The sequence below is a fragment of the Hypanus sabinus genome, chromosome 12, assembly GCF_030144855.1.
Source record: "Hypanus sabinus isolate sHypSab1 chromosome 12, sHypSab1.hap1, whole genome shotgun sequence".
In the NCBI taxonomy this organism is placed as follows: domain Eukaryota; kingdom Metazoa; phylum Chordata; class Chondrichthyes; order Myliobatiformes; family Dasyatidae; genus Hypanus; species Hypanus sabinus.
In genome coordinates, this window is record NC_082717.1 from 21,193,885 (window position 1) to 21,211,433 (window position 17,549).

Sequence of the window (17,549 nt, forward strand, 5' to 3'; positions counted from 1 at the left end):
ACAATTAGTGTTCCATATTGATTACCTTTCATCAGTTCAGGTCGCCTGGTCTTCTCTGTAGATCTGAGCATTTATATACCGAGTATTTGCTGGTCCAGCGCCTCCTCTTGTGCCATGATGAGGTCCCCCTCAGGGTGAAGGAGCAATATTTTATTTTCCACCTGGGTAGCTTCCTACCTGAAGCATGAACATCGATTTCTCCTTCAGGTAAAAAAAATTCCTCCTGCTCCCTTCTTCTATTCCCCACTCTGGCCTCTTACCTCTTCTCACCTGCCTATCGCCTCCTCCTAGTGGCCCTCCTCCTTCCCTTTCTCCAATGGTCCACTTTCCTCTCCTATCAGATTCACTCTCCTCTAGCCCTTGACCTTTCCCACCCACTTGGCCTCAACTATCATCCTATCACCTTCTTGCTATTCTCTTTCCACTCCCCCCTCTTTTTTCATTCTGGTGTCTCCCCCCCCCCCTTCCTTTAAGACATTCTTTAGGTAGGAATAAATTAGTTAATAGGCTACATAACTAGAACGATTACATTTCATGGGTAATGTGCTAATACTTAACCAATGAAAAATGAAAAAAGGTGATAAACCATTAGTTTAGCTGCTATACCGCTTTCTGCCAGTGTGTGAGGATGAACAACCACATACTGTGAAAAATACATGAGTTTGTTAAAAAGTGCAAATCTTATAAGAAGTACGATTTTTAAAAAACAGTGGTTTCCAACATCTTTCTAACCAGTTGTCCAGTCATCAAATCAGGTCAACCAGATGAAACAGAAAACAGTGGAAATCCTCATTAGGTCGAGCAATAATGTGTAAAATTGCTGTTTGAAATCAGTCACCATGCACTGGAAATGATGAATAATTATTAATTATTCGAGAGAAAACACAAAGGATCTGTGACTGAATGGGAGGTTGAGACTAAATCATAGAATCATATAAATTACAGGCCCTTTGGCCCACAATGTTGTGCCGAATATGTAACCTACTCGAGAAACTGCCTAGAATTTCCCTAGCGTATAGCCCTCCATTTTTCTAAGCTCCATGTACCGTACCTATCTAAGAGATTCTTAAAAGACCCTATTGACTCCGCCTCAACTACCGTCACTGGCAGCGTATTCCATGCACCCACCACTCTCTGTGTGAAAAACTTACCTCTGACATCCCCCTTGTACTTCCAAGTATCTTAGAACTATGTGTCCTCGTGTTACCCACTTCAGCCCCGGGAAAAGTCTCTGGCTATCCACATGATCAATGCCTCTCATCATCTTATAAACCTCTGACAGGTCACCTCTCATCCTCCACCATTATAAGGAGGAAAGAACAAGTTCACTCGACCTATTCTCATAAGGTACGCCCTCCAATCCAGGCAACGTCCTTGTAAATCTCCTCTGTATCCTCTCCATAGTATCCACATCCTTCCTGTACTGTGACCAGAAATGAACACGGTAAATGTCAGACTTACAAGTTTTTATTGAAAATCTGATTGAATAGGTATTGAAAGCAATGAAAATGCAAACTGAAATGGCTAACACAAGGGGACATAGGTTTAAGCTGCTTGAAAATAGATACAAGGGGGATGTCAGAGGTAAGTTTTTCACACAGAGAGTGGTGGGTGCATGGAATACGCTGCCAGTGACGGTAGTTGAGGCGGAGTCAATAGGGTCTTTTAAGAATCTCTTAGATAGGTACGGTACATGGAGCTTAGAAAAATGGAGGGCTATACGCTAGGGAAATTCTAGGCAGTTTCTCGAGTAGGTTACATATTCGGCACAACATTGTGGGCCAAAGGGCCTGTAATTTATATGATTCTATGATTTAGTCTCAACCTCCCATTCAGTCACAGAGCCTTTGTGTTTTCTCTCGAATAATTAATAATTATTCATCATTTCCAGTGCATGATGACTGATTTCAAACAGCAATTTTCCACTTTATTGCTTGACCTAATGAGGATTTCCACTGTGTTCTGTTTCATCTGGTTGACCTGATTTGATGACTGGACAACTGGTTAGAAAGGTGTTGGAAACCGCTTTTTTTTTTATCTTACTTTTTATAAGATTTGCACTTTTTAACAAACTCATGTATTTTTCACAGTATGTGGTTGTTCATCCTCACACACTGGCAGAAAGCGGTATAGCAGCTAAACTAACGGTTTATCAACTTTTTCATTTTTCATTGGTTAAGTATTAGCACATTACCCATGAAATGTAATTGTTAGTTATGTAGCCTATTAACTAATTTATTCCTATCTAAAGAATGTCTTATCTATAAAGTGATACATTTTTAGTGCCTCTTGGCTTTTTTATTCCTTTGCTTACACTTCTCAGCATCATTTCTCCCCTTTTTATTTAGTTTGCTTAACATTTGTATGTTTGTATTCTAAAATAAACTGAAATCTTGCAATTAAGACTACTCATCATTCCTGACTCCTGGAAGAACCCGAAGGATCAGAAAATAAACAGAGATCCAACAAAGGGCAGATCTGAAGCTTTGCAAAAAAATCAGAATCAGGCTTATTATTACCATTTTAAATGAGATGAAATTTGTTGTCTTGCAGCTGCAGTGCAAAGCCATAAGATTACTACACCTAACAAATAAGACACTAGTAACTAAATAGTGCAGGAAAAAAGGAATGGTAGCATTCATGGACTATACAGAAATTTGATGATGGAGGGGAAGGAGATATTCCTGAATCATTGAACGTGGATCTTCAGGCTCCTGTACCTCCTCCCTGGTGATAGTAATGAGAAGAGAGCAGGTCCTGAATGATGAAGCTCCAAAGTGATGGTTGCTGCTTACTTGAGCCACCACTTCTTGAAGATGTCCTCAGTGGTGGGGATGGTTCGACTCATGATGAAGCTGGGTGCGTCTGCAGCTCCTTGTGATCCTGTGCCCTGGGGCCACCATACCAGACTCTGGTGTAATTAATCAGAGTTCTCTCCACTGCACATCTGTAGACATTCGCTAGTCTTTGGTGACATGTCAAATCTCCTCTGGCTCCTAATGAAGTAGAGCCACCGGAGTATCTTCTTAGTGGTTGCATCAGTGCTCAGCCCAGGACAGATCTTTAGAGATGTTGACAATCAAGGACTTAAAGCTGCTCATCTTTTCTGCTTTTCCAACCCTGACCCCTCAATGGAGCAGTGGACAATGATAACCATCAGATGGGTCTGCTTGATTTTCTTTTAAAAATAACTGATAAAGATATATTAAAAAAACATTTAAAATACTTCATGAACACAAGAGATTCTGCAGATTCTGGAAATCCAGATTACAGTATTTAAAGTATTTGTTTTTATTACATTTCTTGACAGTTACAACTGCACTTATATGTTTCTAATACAAGCATAATTGTAATAATGTATTGGCAGAGATGCATCTTATCAACAATCCATTATTGTTTGTAGTGATTTTATAAAGAGATGCACAGAAAAAAGGCATCAAAAATACTATCTCCACTGTCTTGAGCTTCTCTTTACACCAATTCACACCTACACTCCTCGGTCCAGCTTTTATCTTCTTAGTTCTTTTTTTCTCCAAAATGTGAGAATACAACAAATAAAATATCATGCAGCTGTAAAGTAGAACTTTGGTAGCTCATTGATGACAACGATTCAGTCCGAAGTTACCGACTACCAGTGCAGTAGGTCATCTCTTTGCTGTTATGCTTTCGCCTTTTCAACCTCAGGCTCTGTTTGCCAACAAGACAGGACCTATGAGAATATAGAGTAAAAATTAATTGCAAGTCTTCTATTTGTTATGACTGCAAACTACCAATTTTAAAAACTAATGAGTAATTAACGCACAAGAAAATATAGAATAACAAGTCCATTCTGACCTCTGAGACTGCTTCCTCTGGTAAGTGTTTTGCCATTACTTCTTTCTAATCTAGTCAATCTCTCAAGGTGGGAAAATAGCCATGGGTAAAAGATGTATTCCCTGGCATACTACTGTAGTTTGGTTAATCTTTTCCTCAAAAGACTAATTTAACCAGCACTTCTGATATAGTTTACTTCTATTTAATTTTTCACCTTCTCAGTTCTCGAGGATATCTTTACCGGAGGTCAGAAGCACTTCAGATCTTAAATTGAATACTTTGTATATGAATGTTGGCAAGCTATTTTAAAGCCCAAATGAAGCCAAAGTGTCCTATTTGTAACATTATTCACTAGTTGGCGCATCTGAAAATTTGTAGCTCGGGTAGCTGATGGTTGGGTTGTCTTGTTCTCCAATCTTGGCAATCCACTTTGTCACCATATAAGGAGACAAATGAACAGCCCACTGATGATGTCTCCTCACATGGTGATGAAATGTTTGCAAATGGATTACCAAAATCGGAGAACAGCTCAAACCAGCCATGGGAGACAGAGTACAGACAGGGAGTGAACAATCTTTTTCAAAGGTGTTGCAGGTTCTTGCTTTTCTTTCTAACATTTCAATCCAGGGTTTCTTAGATCAGTGGTAATACTTCCACTCTGTGCTAAGGCTGAGAATGCAGAAGATCAGTGTTGGAAGAAACTTTGATTTGGATTTAATAACTTGCTACTGGTTGACTTTATTTATTAAATACAGCCCTCCAGGACCTCCTACGCCCCCCAGCAACCCTCTGATTTAACCCTAGCCTAATCATGGGACAATTTACAATGACCAGTTGACCTATCAACTGGTACATCTTTGGACTGTGGGAGGAACCAGAGTACCTGGATGAAACGCATGCAGTCATGGGGAGAGCATACAACTCCTTTCTGGCAGTGGCGGGAATTGAACCCGGGTCGCTGGTACTGTAAAGCGTTGTGCTAACCACTAGGCTACCGTGCTGCCCATGTTCATGGCTGGAACGGACACTAGCATCTGGCTGGCATACTGTACACGAGTGCACAGCTGGAGATTCCGGAGGAAGATCATGGTGAAGGTCTGGAGCAATTGCAGAGCAGGTTAGAGAAGAGTGGGTAGGAACCCAGAGGAACAAAGAAATTTTCCTCATCAGTTTCCAGTCCCCTTCCTTAGGTGGGAAGTCGGTGGATTTGCCAATTAAAATGAAGTTAAAATGACCCCATGGTAATAATGGACCCCAATTAACCTATCTAAATTAGTCTCAGGAGCAGAATTGAGACAATCAAACAAATGACCTAAAGCAAAACCTGGTGTCAAAAACCAGGTTTAAGATTCTCCACTGCTCTGCCATAAGGCTGAACTTACATCCAACCTCGGATTTGCTGTAAACTGCCTGATATTGATCCAGAAGCTGGAAACGAAAGATGTGCTAGCTGAATTCATGCACACAAGTATGGAGACTAACAAACTAGCCTTCCAGTTCTTGAAAGATCACAGTAGAGAGATTCAGTTCTTAATTTTTATTTGAAGGAAGGAAAAAGACTATTGAAAATTGCCTCAAGATTAACTGTCATACAACATAACCCGAGTTGTATTATTGAAAGAAAGGATGAGTTTGATGGCTGGAATGGGCCTTATTATAATTCCAGGTACAGTGCTGTGCAAAAGTCTTAGGCATATAGGTAGTTAGAGTGTCCAAGACTTTTGCACAGGACCGGATTTGTCAATGTGGAGCAGTGAATTGTAAAGCTGACAGGACCAAAAGATGTTGGGAATGGTGTGGGTGGACCCCCGTGGAAGGGGTGTAGGATGATGGCTGAAATGAGTTCCAGGGGCAGGAGTGGTGGTGCAGGTACAGTCAGTTCTGAGACACCAGGCAAGCTCACTTGATTCCAAACAACTGGATAATTGATCATTATAGAAAGTCCCTCGGATGTTTCCCACTCCCTCTCCTCTCCCTTCCCCTCTCCCTGCTCCCTTCCCGGTCTCAGTCCACAACAGAGACCCATATCAGAATCAGATTGATCATCACTCGCATATATCATAAAATTTGTTTTTATTTGTGGCAGCAGTACAGTGTAACACATAAAATGACTACAGTACCGTGCAAAAGTCCTAGGTGCCTGGCTATATATACGTGCCTAAGACTTCTACACAGTACTTTATACTGTATACGTTAACTCCAGCTCCCACCTCTGCCACGGTGATAGTTTACATGCAGCTGAAACTTTATGCTTTGTTTCAAGTAGGCTGGAAACAGAAGAGCCAAAATGAACACCAGACTTTTATTTTGTGTAACCTTTGCTGGGCTGACTTTGCAAGCCAATTCTTTATTTAATATGCAAGTTATTTGACACTACCAGAGGAACGGTGATACTTATAGAAAGACAGATGGGGCAACTTAGTAAATAAGCAATAAGATCCTGATCAAAGTGTCATTAATCTCAGTTAAAATAAAGGTGCTGGATCCTGTGACTTTCAAAGGAAAAGAAGTCAAGGTAATGCATTAAATATGGCTTGGGGCTGTCTCAGGTCAAACTGGTTGAGATGATACTAAAACTGACCTCACCGTCCTAGGCCCAAGGACTGGGCCAACCAATCCAGGTTCCTCTCCTAATCCAATGACCTCTGCAAGAAAGTGCAAGTGGTAGTATTAGGTTGATTGTGGTCAGATCCGTTACTGTTCCTGTCAACAGCTTAATGAAACTCACAGCCAAGTCTGCACATCCAGCATTCCAACACCGGACAGCATTAAGACACGTGGGAAAGAAAGTGGATATAGAAGTGGCAGAATGAGTGACGTGCATGAGGTAAAAGCCCGCCTTCATGGTGAAGGAGAAGTATCTTAGACTGACATGTGAAATAAGAGTTCTTTTCATCCAAGAAAATGTGTTGTTCTTGTATTGTCCTTTAAATTATCAGCCTGAATAATATAAAAGTAAATCCGGTTCTAGCACTAAGTTCAAAGTACATTTATTATCAATAAAATTGATGCACCACCAATAACTCCAAGACGTGGGTTAAGGTAGGCCTTTATTGGCTGGAAGAAAGCACAAGCAGCAAATGACCACCATACTGCGTCCTGGAGACTGAGGAAGGGTCTGTGCCTCCAATCGCCTTTATACAGGGGTCTGTGGGAGGAGCCACAGGAGCAGTCAGCAGCGGGGGCGTGTCCAGACAGGTATATGTAGTTCACCATATTATGCATACATTACACAACCTTGAGGTGCGTCTCCTTACAGGCAGCCTCAGAACAGAAACACAAAAGAACCCAGAAAGAAAAAGAAGACTGTCAGATACCCAATGTGCAGAGAGTACAAAGAATAAAAGTAAGCAAATACAATTAAAGTGAGTCTTCAGACACGACGCCTGGAGCAGGCCCACAGCCTCAGCCCCAGGGCAGCACAGAGACAAGTAAACATCACGGAGCAGCAAGCAGAAGCAGCCCATCCCTTGCCTCTGGTCCTGACAACCTGCCTTTTCAATCCATCTGGCCTGCCGTTTAAATTATCCTAACATCGGATCATTCCTCACACTAAGACCTGGGCTCTTTTGCATTGATATGCTCTGGGCCCGGATCCCGCTGTCACGTTTTGGCCCATACCCAACCTTTCCAGCTTAAATGTGGTGGTCCAGTGTTAAGATCCACACAACTGCTGGACAAAATTCTATGGTGCCTAACTTTCCAGAACCACAAAAATAAATCTGGTTCTATTAAAAAGTAGAAAAATTTATAAATGTCTACTTTTCTTATTTTAGTCAATGGAGGTACAGTACAAAATATCACAGTTAGCAATAAATAATGCCCTAACAGAGAGGTTTCAGCTGAAGTTGCAATCAACTGACGTATATTTTCATTAGCTTGTAAACATACTGTGACTATGAAATTGAAGTGCAATTTAGATCCCACTTCAGTATTATACTGTATTCTATTTATGTGTCCCTTGGAACTCTTATCTAAGCAGTCCACTGGTTTGCATATGAAAATATGACATCTTAAAGTTGTAAAATGCTAAATAAACATAGGGTTGGGTTTGTCGTGGTTGAAATGTCAAGTCAAGGAACTTCACTCCTTAGTTCCAGCCACAAGGAAGGTACAGCAATTGTGAAAGGCAAAAATTACAGGAAGTCACGAGGAAATAACAAATAGTAATGATGTGTAAAGATAAAGATTAGCTTTATTTGTCACATGTGCATCGAAACATCGGAACAGTGAAATGTTTGTGTCAAAGGTCAACACGGACTGAAGATGTGCTGGGGGCAAGCCCACAGATATACCCATACTCCCAGAGCCAACAGAGCATACTCACCAACTTCTACCCTACTAACCCATACGTCTTCTGAATGTGGGAGGCAACCGGAGCACACAAAGTGTGGTAAACTATACCTGTCTGGACATGCCCCTCCCTCAGTCTCCAAGATGTTGTGGTCACTTTTGCAGCTAATAAAAGCCTATCGTTTGCCTCCTGTCTCCGAGAGTTATTGGTGGTGCATCACAAAGGAAACCAATGCTGTCATGGAGAGAAGGAGTAAACTCCTTACAGACTGTGGTGGGAATGGAACTCCTGGTGCCAGTCACGCTAGCCACTACACTACAATACCTCTTGTTCACTGCTGGTAAGCCTGCCTTGAACAATACCTTCAAAAGAAAACTGAGTGCACTCTTGAGAGAAGACTCATTTGCAGAACTACAAGGGGTGAGGCTGAATAAACTGCTATAAGGGAGGCTGAATGACCTTGATGGACAGAATGTCCACCTTCTGTATTTGTTGTTGTTTAAAACTGTTTGTACCACTTGTATAAATTTCTAATAGGCACCCTGTTGCATTGTTTCCATGAATAAGAAAAAACTGTTTAGAAATACCGGGAGATGCTTTTCCGGTAGCGGGGCTGACTGTAGTGTCGCCGACGGGAGGTCATTTGAGCCATGGCCAAGTCCAAGAATCACACCAATCACAATCAGTCCCGCAAGTGGCACAGAAATGGGATCAAGAAGCCCAAGTCTTATCGATTTGAACCCCTAAAAGGAGTTGATCCCAAGTTCCTTAGGAATATGCGGTTTGCCAAAAAGCACAACAAAAGAGGACACAAGAAAGTAGAGGGCAAAAAATAAATTGGGAATCACTGAGAACAGGAGCAGCCATTCACAAGCCAACATCTGCGCCCCTTAGACGGCAGCCAAGTGAAATGTGTATTTTGAATTGTTCATTTTTAATAAAATCTGTCAAGAACTATTTAAAAAAAAAAGAAAGAAAGAAAGAAAGAAATACCGGGAGATAATTAAATCTGACCAGGAAAGTTACAAGATATAATAGTATTCAATGCAAACAAGACATTTAAAATTTGAGTCCTGATGAAGGCTCTTGGACTGAAATGTCGGTTGTTTATTTCCCTCCATAGATACTGGCTGGCCTGCTGAATTTGTCAAATGTTTTCTGTGCTGCTATTTTAAGTATCAAAATTCACCTATGACTGCACATGTGACATGAACATCACGTGTACACACACACACACACACACACACACACACACACACACGCACACACCAACTTCATTGCATATGCCAGTGATGTTAAACCTGGTTCTGATTCTGTCAAAATTAGTGACACTGGAGGAGACAGTGAATTTCATCACTGAGATCTAGCTTCACTGACAGGCGGCTCCTGAGATGTGGAAAGAGGCATGTGTTTTCCAAGGTCCCTTTGTTGTTGGGAGACTGAGTTAGTGGAGGAGTTTTGTCAAGGACTCGTGCCTTCTCTGGATAATGGACTTCCCACTGGAGTGAAAAATCAACCAAAATAAACTGCCGATGCTACAAATCTGAAATAGCAACAGACGACAGCAACTGACCTGCTGACTGATTGATGAAGAGAAACGGAGTCTGACGAAGAATATTTGATCTTTAATTCTGCTTCTCTTTCCCCAGATGCTGCTTGACCTGCTGGGTAATTCAGCAATTTCTGTTCCCATTGCCACTGGAGTTGGGCTTTCGTACAGAATGGAAAGGAAAATGTTCAGCCTAAACACTTCCACTCCTGGGTTATAACCATTCCAACACACAACAGCGGTGTGCAGATGTTTGAATTCAGCCTCCAAGTCATTGCACGCTCCTTTGACAAAATGTGTGAGATAAGGCCATAAGATAAAGGAGCAGAATTAGGCCATTTGGCCCATCAAGTCTGCTCTGGCATTTCATCATGGCTGATCCATTCTCTCTCAGTCCCAGCCTCCTGCCTTCTCCCTTATCTCTTCATGCTTTCACTAATCAGGAACCTATCAACCTCTGCCTTAAGTATACCCAATGATTTGGCCTCCACTGCCACCTGTGGCAATGAAATTCACATATTCACAACTCTCCGGCTAAATCCTCCTCATCCCTGATCTAAATGGATGTCCCTCTATTCTGAGGCTCTGTCTACTGTCCATCCTCTCCACATCCACTCTATCAAGGCCTTTCAACATTCAGTAGGTTTCAATGAGATACCCCCTCATTCTTCTGAATTTCAGTGAGTACCTTCCCAGAGCCATCAAACGCTCCTCATATGATAAGCCTTTCAATCCCAGAATAACTTTTGAACCTCCTTTGAAACCTCTCCAATTGAAGCAAACCCTTTCTTAGATAAGGGACCCAAAGCTGCTCAGAGTACTCCAAGCAATGCCTCATCAGTGCCTTATAAAGCCTTAACATTACGTCCTTGCATTTATAATCTAATCCTGTTGAAATGAATGCTGACATTGCATTCCCTTCATCACTACAGACTCAACCTGCAAATTAATCTTCAGGGAATCCTGCACGAGTCCCTTTGCACCTCAGATTTTTGAATTTTCTGTCCATTCCAAAAATACTCTATCCTTTTATTTCTTCTAACAAAGGGTGCAGAGGAGATTTACAAGGATGTTTCCTGGATTGGGGAGCATGCCTTATGAGAATAGGTTGAGTGAACTCGGCCTTTTCTCCTTGGAGCAATAGAGGAATATAGGTGACCTGATAGAGGTGTATAAGATGTCAAGAAGCATTGATCGTTTGGATAGTCAGAGGCTTTTTCCCAGGGCTGAAGTGGTTTGCATAAGAGGGCACAGTTTTAAGGTGCTTGGATGTAGGTACAGAGGAAATGTCAGGGATAAGTTTTTTTATGCAGAGAATTATGAGTGCGTGGAATGGACTGCCGGTGATGGTGGTGGAGGCAGATATGATAGGATCTTTTAAGAGACTCCTGGACAGGTACATGGAGCTCAGAAAAATTGAGGGCTAAGGGTAACCCTAGGTAATTTCTAAGGTAAGGACATATTCAGCACAGCTTTGTAGGCCAAAGGGCCTGTATTGTGCAATATAGGTTTTCTATGTTTCTGTGTTTCAAAGTACAAGACCATACACATCCCGACACTGTGTTCCATCTGCCAAGCCTTTACCTATTCTCCTTATCTCTATAAGTCCTTCTGTAGTTTCTCTGAGTCCTCAAGACTACCTGCCCCTCCACCTATCTTAGTGTCTGCAAACTTGGCCACAAAGCCATCAATTCCTTCATCCAAATCATTGGCATGTAATGCAAAAAGCAGTGGTCTCAGTGCAGATCCCTGTGGAATACCACTAGTCACTGGCAGTCAGCCAGAAAAGGCTCCTTTTATTCCCACACTTTGCCTCCTGCCAATCAGCCAGTGCTCTATCCATGCTAGTATCTTTCCTGTAATATACTGGGCTCTTAATTCTTGCCAACTTCATGTGTGGCACCTTGTCAAAAGCCTTCTGAAAATCCAAGAACACAACATTCACCTAATCTCCTTTCTCTATCCTGCTTGTTATGTCTTCAAAGAATTCCAACAGATTGGTCAGGCAAGATCTTCCGTTAAGGAAACCATGCTGACTTTGACCTGTTTTATCATATGCCTCCAAGTACCCTGAGACCTCCTCCTTAATAATCAACTCCAACATCTTCTCAATCACTGAGGTCAGACTAACTGGCCTCTAATATCCTTTCTTCTGCCTCTCCCCCTTCTTAAAGGGTGGAGTGACATTTACAATTTTCCAGTCCTCTGGAACCATTCCAGAATCAATTCGGTCTTGAAAGTTCATTACTAATTCCTCCACAATCTCTTCAGCCACCTCTTTCAGAACCCTAGGATGTACACCATCAGTTGCAGGTAACTTATCTACCATCAGACCTTTCAGATTCCCTAGTAATGGTAACTTCTGCCCCCTGACACTTTTGAATTCCACCATACTGTTGGTGTCTTCCACAGTTAAGTCTGGTGCAAAATACTTATTCAGTTTGTATACCATTTTCTTGTCCCCATTACTACCTCTCCAGCATTGTTTTCCAGCAACCCGAATATCCATTTTCACCTCTCTTTAACTTTTTATATATCTGAAGAAATTTCTGAAATAGCCGTTAGTACTTTTGGCTAATTTAGCCTCATATTCCAACTTATCTTTCTTTATGACTTTTTAGTTGCCTTCTGTTGCTTTTTAAAAGTTTCCCAGTCCTATAACTTCCCACTAACTTTTGCTCTATTATATGCCAGATATTCCAGTCATTTTTGCCCTCCCATCATCCCCATTAGTATTATCTTCCAATTAATTTTGGCCCGCTCCTCTCTCATGCCTATGTTATTCCCTCTACTCCTCTATAATACTGATACATCTGACTTTAGCTACTCCTTCTCAAATTGCAGGGTGAATTTTATCATATTATAATCAACTTCTCCTGAGGGTTCTTTTACCTTAAGCTCTTTAATGAAATCTGGTTTTTTTTGCACAACAGCCAATCCAGAATAGCTGATCCCCTGGTGGACTCTACCATGAGCTAGTCTAAAAATCCATCTCATAGGCATTCTACAAAATCCCCCTCTTGAGATCCAGCACCAACCTGTTTTCCATTGAAATCCATTGAAATAACCATTGAAGTCCTCCATGACTATTGTAACATTGCCCTTTTGACGTGTACATTCTATCTCCCATTATAATTTGTAAATCACATCCTTGCTACTGTTTAGAGGTCTATATATAACACCCTTTCGGGTCTTTTTACCCTTGCAGATTGTTAGCTTGACCCACAATGATGCTGCATCTTTCAATGCTATGTCACTTCTTTCTAATGATTTCATTTTTTTATCAAAACAGCCATCCCACCTCCTCTGCCTACCTGCTTTTCCTTTTGGTACAATGTGTATCCTTGGACATTAAGCTGCAAGCTATAATCTTCTTTCAGTCCTCAACATCATATATGTCAATCTGTAACTATGCTACGAGGTCATCTACCTTACTTTGTATACTGCAGGCATTCAAATTTAACACCTTCAATTTTGCATTCATCACCCTTTTAGATTTTATCCCCCTTTTACATTGCAACTCATCCTGTTGACTGCAATGCTGTCCTGTCATCAGCCTGTCTTTGCTAGGAGTCTCACTACACACTGTCCCATCCTCAGCCCAATCACTCCAGCTCCCACATCACAGTCAAATGGGTTTAAACACTTCCAAACAGCTCTTGCAAACCTGCCCGCAAGGACATTTGTCCCCCTTGGGTTCTGATGCAACCTGTCACTTGTGAACAGGTCATACCTTCCCCAGAAGAAATCCCAATGATACAGAAATCTGAACCCCTACTGCCTGCATCCAGATCCTCAGCCACACATTCACCTGTCAAATTGTCCTATTCTTACCCTCACTGGTGTGTGTGGCACAGGCACCAGAGATTACTACCCTGGAGGTCCTGTTTTTCAGCTTTCTACCTAGCTCCCTATAATCTCTCTTCAGGACCTCCTCACCTTTCCTACCTATGTCATTTGTGCAGATATGTACCAAGACTTCAGGCTGCTTACCCTCCCCCTTTAGAATCCCATGGACCTGATCCAAGACATCCCCGAACTTGGCACTTGTGAGGTGACTAACCATTTGGGTGTCTCTATCACACCCACAGGACCTCACCTCTGTTCCTCTGACTATGGGATCTCCTATCACCCTGCAATCCTCTTCATCTCTCTTCTTTTCTGAGCCACAGCACCAGACTCGGTGGCAGAGACCCGGTCACTGTGGCTCCCCCTCAATAGTCTCCAAAGCGGTATACTTATTATTGAGGGGTACAGCCACAGTCACCCCTGACAGTCACCCAGTTACCTGTCTCCTGTAATTTAGGGGCGACTACTTCCCTGTAGCTCCTTTCAACTTCTCATTCTCCCATACGAGCCAAAGGTCATCGAGCTGTAGCTCCAGTTCCTTAATACATTTTCTGAGGAGCTGCAGCGGATGCACCTGGTGCAATTGTGGCAAAGTGGGAGGCTGGAGGTCTCCTAGAATTCTCACATCTCACACAGAGAACAAAACACAGCTCCTGGAGCCATTCTCTGCACTAACTGTGCCCTAACAGATGAGGAATGAAGAAGAGCGAAGACAAATGAGATAGCAGGCTCGTCAATCACAAATGCTTGAAGCAGTATGTGAGAGACCTGCCAAAATCAGTTGAGAGATTCATATCAGGGCCCTGTATATATTGGAGTATAAAAGTTGCATTGTTTGCTGTGTAACCAAAACTATGTAGTCAGCTTTGAGCTTGCTATTTGCTATGCATGTATCCAATTTAGTAGGAGAATGAAATCTTAAGAATGTAGAAGATAATGGTTTGTTCATGAGAGGTAGCTAAGAGATGTAGATTAGAACATGATTAAGTCAATGGGTAGAAACAATAGTGGCAGATGTACTTGTGATACGCAACTGTAGACGATTGGATATGCTAATGCAACTAAACCAGGAGATTGCTATAAAAAATGCTATGTACAAGGATCGATGGGCAATCAGTGACTAGCTCAATGACTGTCTCAGCTTTGATTTGCAAATTAAAGTTTAACCCTTCTAGAAGAATCTTCTGCGTCCCCTGGCCGTTTGTGGGGCACAAAAAACCACAACAAAATTGGAACCGCGGCAGGGCCGGAAAGAGACCCGCAGAAAGGAAACGGCAGATTGGGGACGCTTCCCAGTCCTCTAGGGACCCCCACAAGGCTAACAGAATTAAGGGTGCACCCAAACAAAAGATAAGTGCTTTTTGCCACAATTTGGACTAAGAATTCTGTTGGTTTTGGGGAGGTCTTGGAGTCTCAGAAGTGTGGAACCACTGTCAAAGGGTCTCTCCGGTCCAAAGAATCTGGCAGAATTGGGGGTTAACAGGAGGCTCAGAGGATTGATCAAGAACACTGCAGAGAGGGTAAGTACAAATAAGTTAATAGTTAAGAAAAATTCCACGTGGTGTTGGAAAATCCCTGTGGATACTGCTTCGTATGAAACAAAGGTCTGAACGGGCAGGGAAAGGGAAAATAGAGAAAATCCCTGTGGATACTGCTGCATATGAGACGAAGATCTGAACGGGCTGAGAAAGGGAAAATAGAGAAAATCCTCGTGGATACCACCTTAAGAGATAAGGGTCTGAATAGACGAGGTGCAAAGAGAAAGTTCTGTGGATATCGCTCTGAATAGAGGTCTGTACGGGCAGTACAGAACAGGAAACAAGGACAGTCCAATATATAATTTAGAGCGCTGGTCGATAGACGATAGACTAGGCATAGAATTAGAGTAAATAATATTATCCAGTAAACGAACTGTGAATCTCTGAAATACCTTAAAAAGAGAGAATAACATGACAGGTAAAGGAACGGCAGTAGAGATTCTGAGCAAAAAAATCCCGTAAATAAATATGAGATCACAAAAACGTCAGAAAAATGGGAAAAGAGAACCAAAAACCTGGTCACAAAATGGCCAAGAGAAGGAACGTTTGATGTAAGCTTGTGCAAAGAAATGGAGGCACTAATTAAAAATTACAAACCAAAAGATACATCTAAGAAAAGAGGGCAAAAAAGAGAACAAGAAATGGAAGTGCTAAAACTCTTCAGAACGGAGGGAGAAAGGCTGAGGAGGACAGGTAGAATATTGATTACAAGTGAGGAAGACACTAAGGTGCTGGAGAAACAGCCTGTTAGAGAGAGAGGAAGGTACAGTGAGAAGCTGGCTTCAGTTCCGTAACCGGATGTGAAAGAAACAGTAAAGCCCCTCCCTATAATGAGGGAGGAACCCCTAAGCAGTGCCCCCTGCTGACGGGAACAGTAAACATGCAGGGAGAAGTACAAGTTTGGGATAATGAAGAGGAAAAAAGACAATACGAGAAGGAAAAAGCAGCGATATGGAAGGAGATACAGGCAGAAAGGATAAAGGTGGAATAGGCAAAGAGAGAAATGAAAGAAGAGACTGAACAGATGAAATACTTGAGAGAGGAAAAGGAGTATGAGGAGTATCGATTATACCATAGAAATAAACAGACTGGTAAAGAAAGTGGCTCATCAGGGCAGGAAGAGATGAGGCATTCAAGAGGAAGTGGAAAAAAGATAGGAGATGAGAGTCTTGGAGAAAGGCAAGAGAGAAGGGAATCAAGCACGAGTAAGGATCATGAGGAGTCCCTGCCACAGGTGTACAGACACAGACAGGAAGAAAGAGAAGGTGACTCATTGGAGGAGCAAGAGTCAAGTGGAGAGAGAGAGGATGCAAAAATTTGTGGGGAAGAGGTAGAAGGCAGAAGCCTAGAAGAGCAGGAGGCGGCGGTAGGGAAGTGACTTGCGGAAGTAGAGAGAGAGCTAGATAAGTTACTGAGAGGGGATTGCCAGAGGAGATGCGAAAAATACTCCAGGGGCCAACCAAGTATTGAATCAGGACAGAAAGGAAGGACTCCACAGGGAGACCGAGGGAAGAAGAGAACCCCGGAGACATTTGTGTGGGAGGCAGTAAAGACATACCCTGTGACAGAAGGGGAGTCGGAAGAGGAGGAGAGCCAGGGCAGATGGGAAGAAGGAGGAAGAATGATGCCGTTGTTAGTTAAGGATCAGGACAAGTGCAGTACATCCCCTGGGGATCCCAGGGCCTAGAAGGGCTGAAAAACACTCTGCCCAATCTACATGAAGGAGCAGGGAGATGGATTAGAGCCTTTGAAGAAGAAACGGTGGGACAATTATTGGCTATGGGAGATTTGAAGGCACTATTGATAAGGTTGATGGGAACCTCCAAATTTAACGAACTAATGGAAATGGCTGGCATAGTAAACTCGAACGACCCGAGAACTGATGGAGACGGGTTTGACAGAGTGAGGCAGAGGGTATGGCAGGCCCTCAGGAAGCTTTATCCACCCAAAGTGGACCCCAAAGCATTAACGGTGGATCCACTGGGAGACACTGAAAACCCAGCAGCCTACGTAGAAAACCAATTGAAAAGGTGGAGACTGGAGACTGAGCAAGAGGTGGAAAATAGCTTATTTATCACCACACTGTTCCGACATAGCATTTTGGATACAATGCCTCTGCAAGTAAAATCCAAACTGGAGAAAGTGGTTAGGCTGACGTCAATGACCCCACAAGAATTTAGAGACCACGTAATCCATGCGGTTGAGAAGTACCGGAAAGACAAAAGAAGGTTGGCTGAGCAGCAGGAAGAGGTGCAAAGAAAGTTAATACAAATGCACTCGAAGAACTCAAAAAGAAGGAAAAAGAGAAAAGCAAAAAGATGCTGCCAGCAACCACCGGTCTGAGTACAGCCATCGAACTGGACAAAGCACTGCTATATGGAGGAACCGATCATACTGTAAGACAAGGGCCGGAAAATTCCATGCCAATAATCAACGTCTTTGGAGGAGCATTCCCACAAATGCCCTATCAGGAACAGACTGAATTCAAACAGCTCAGATAGGACTG

The 17,549-nt window shown here is 42.4% G+C and overlaps 1 long non-coding RNA gene across 1 annotated transcript in view; it reads right to left on the reverse strand.

The window, feature by feature from the left end:
- Positions 1-3,340: 3,340 nt before the first annotated feature.
- LOC132402455 (uncharacterized) overlaps positions 3,341-17,549 on the reverse strand; it is a 43,280-nt gene continuing 29,071 nt past the window's right edge. Inside the window, exon 3 of the long non-coding RNA XR_009514903.1 lies at positions 3,341-3,709. This is a non-coding gene — a long non-coding RNA (uncharacterized LOC132402455). The remainder of the gene's footprint in view (positions 3,710-17,549) is intronic.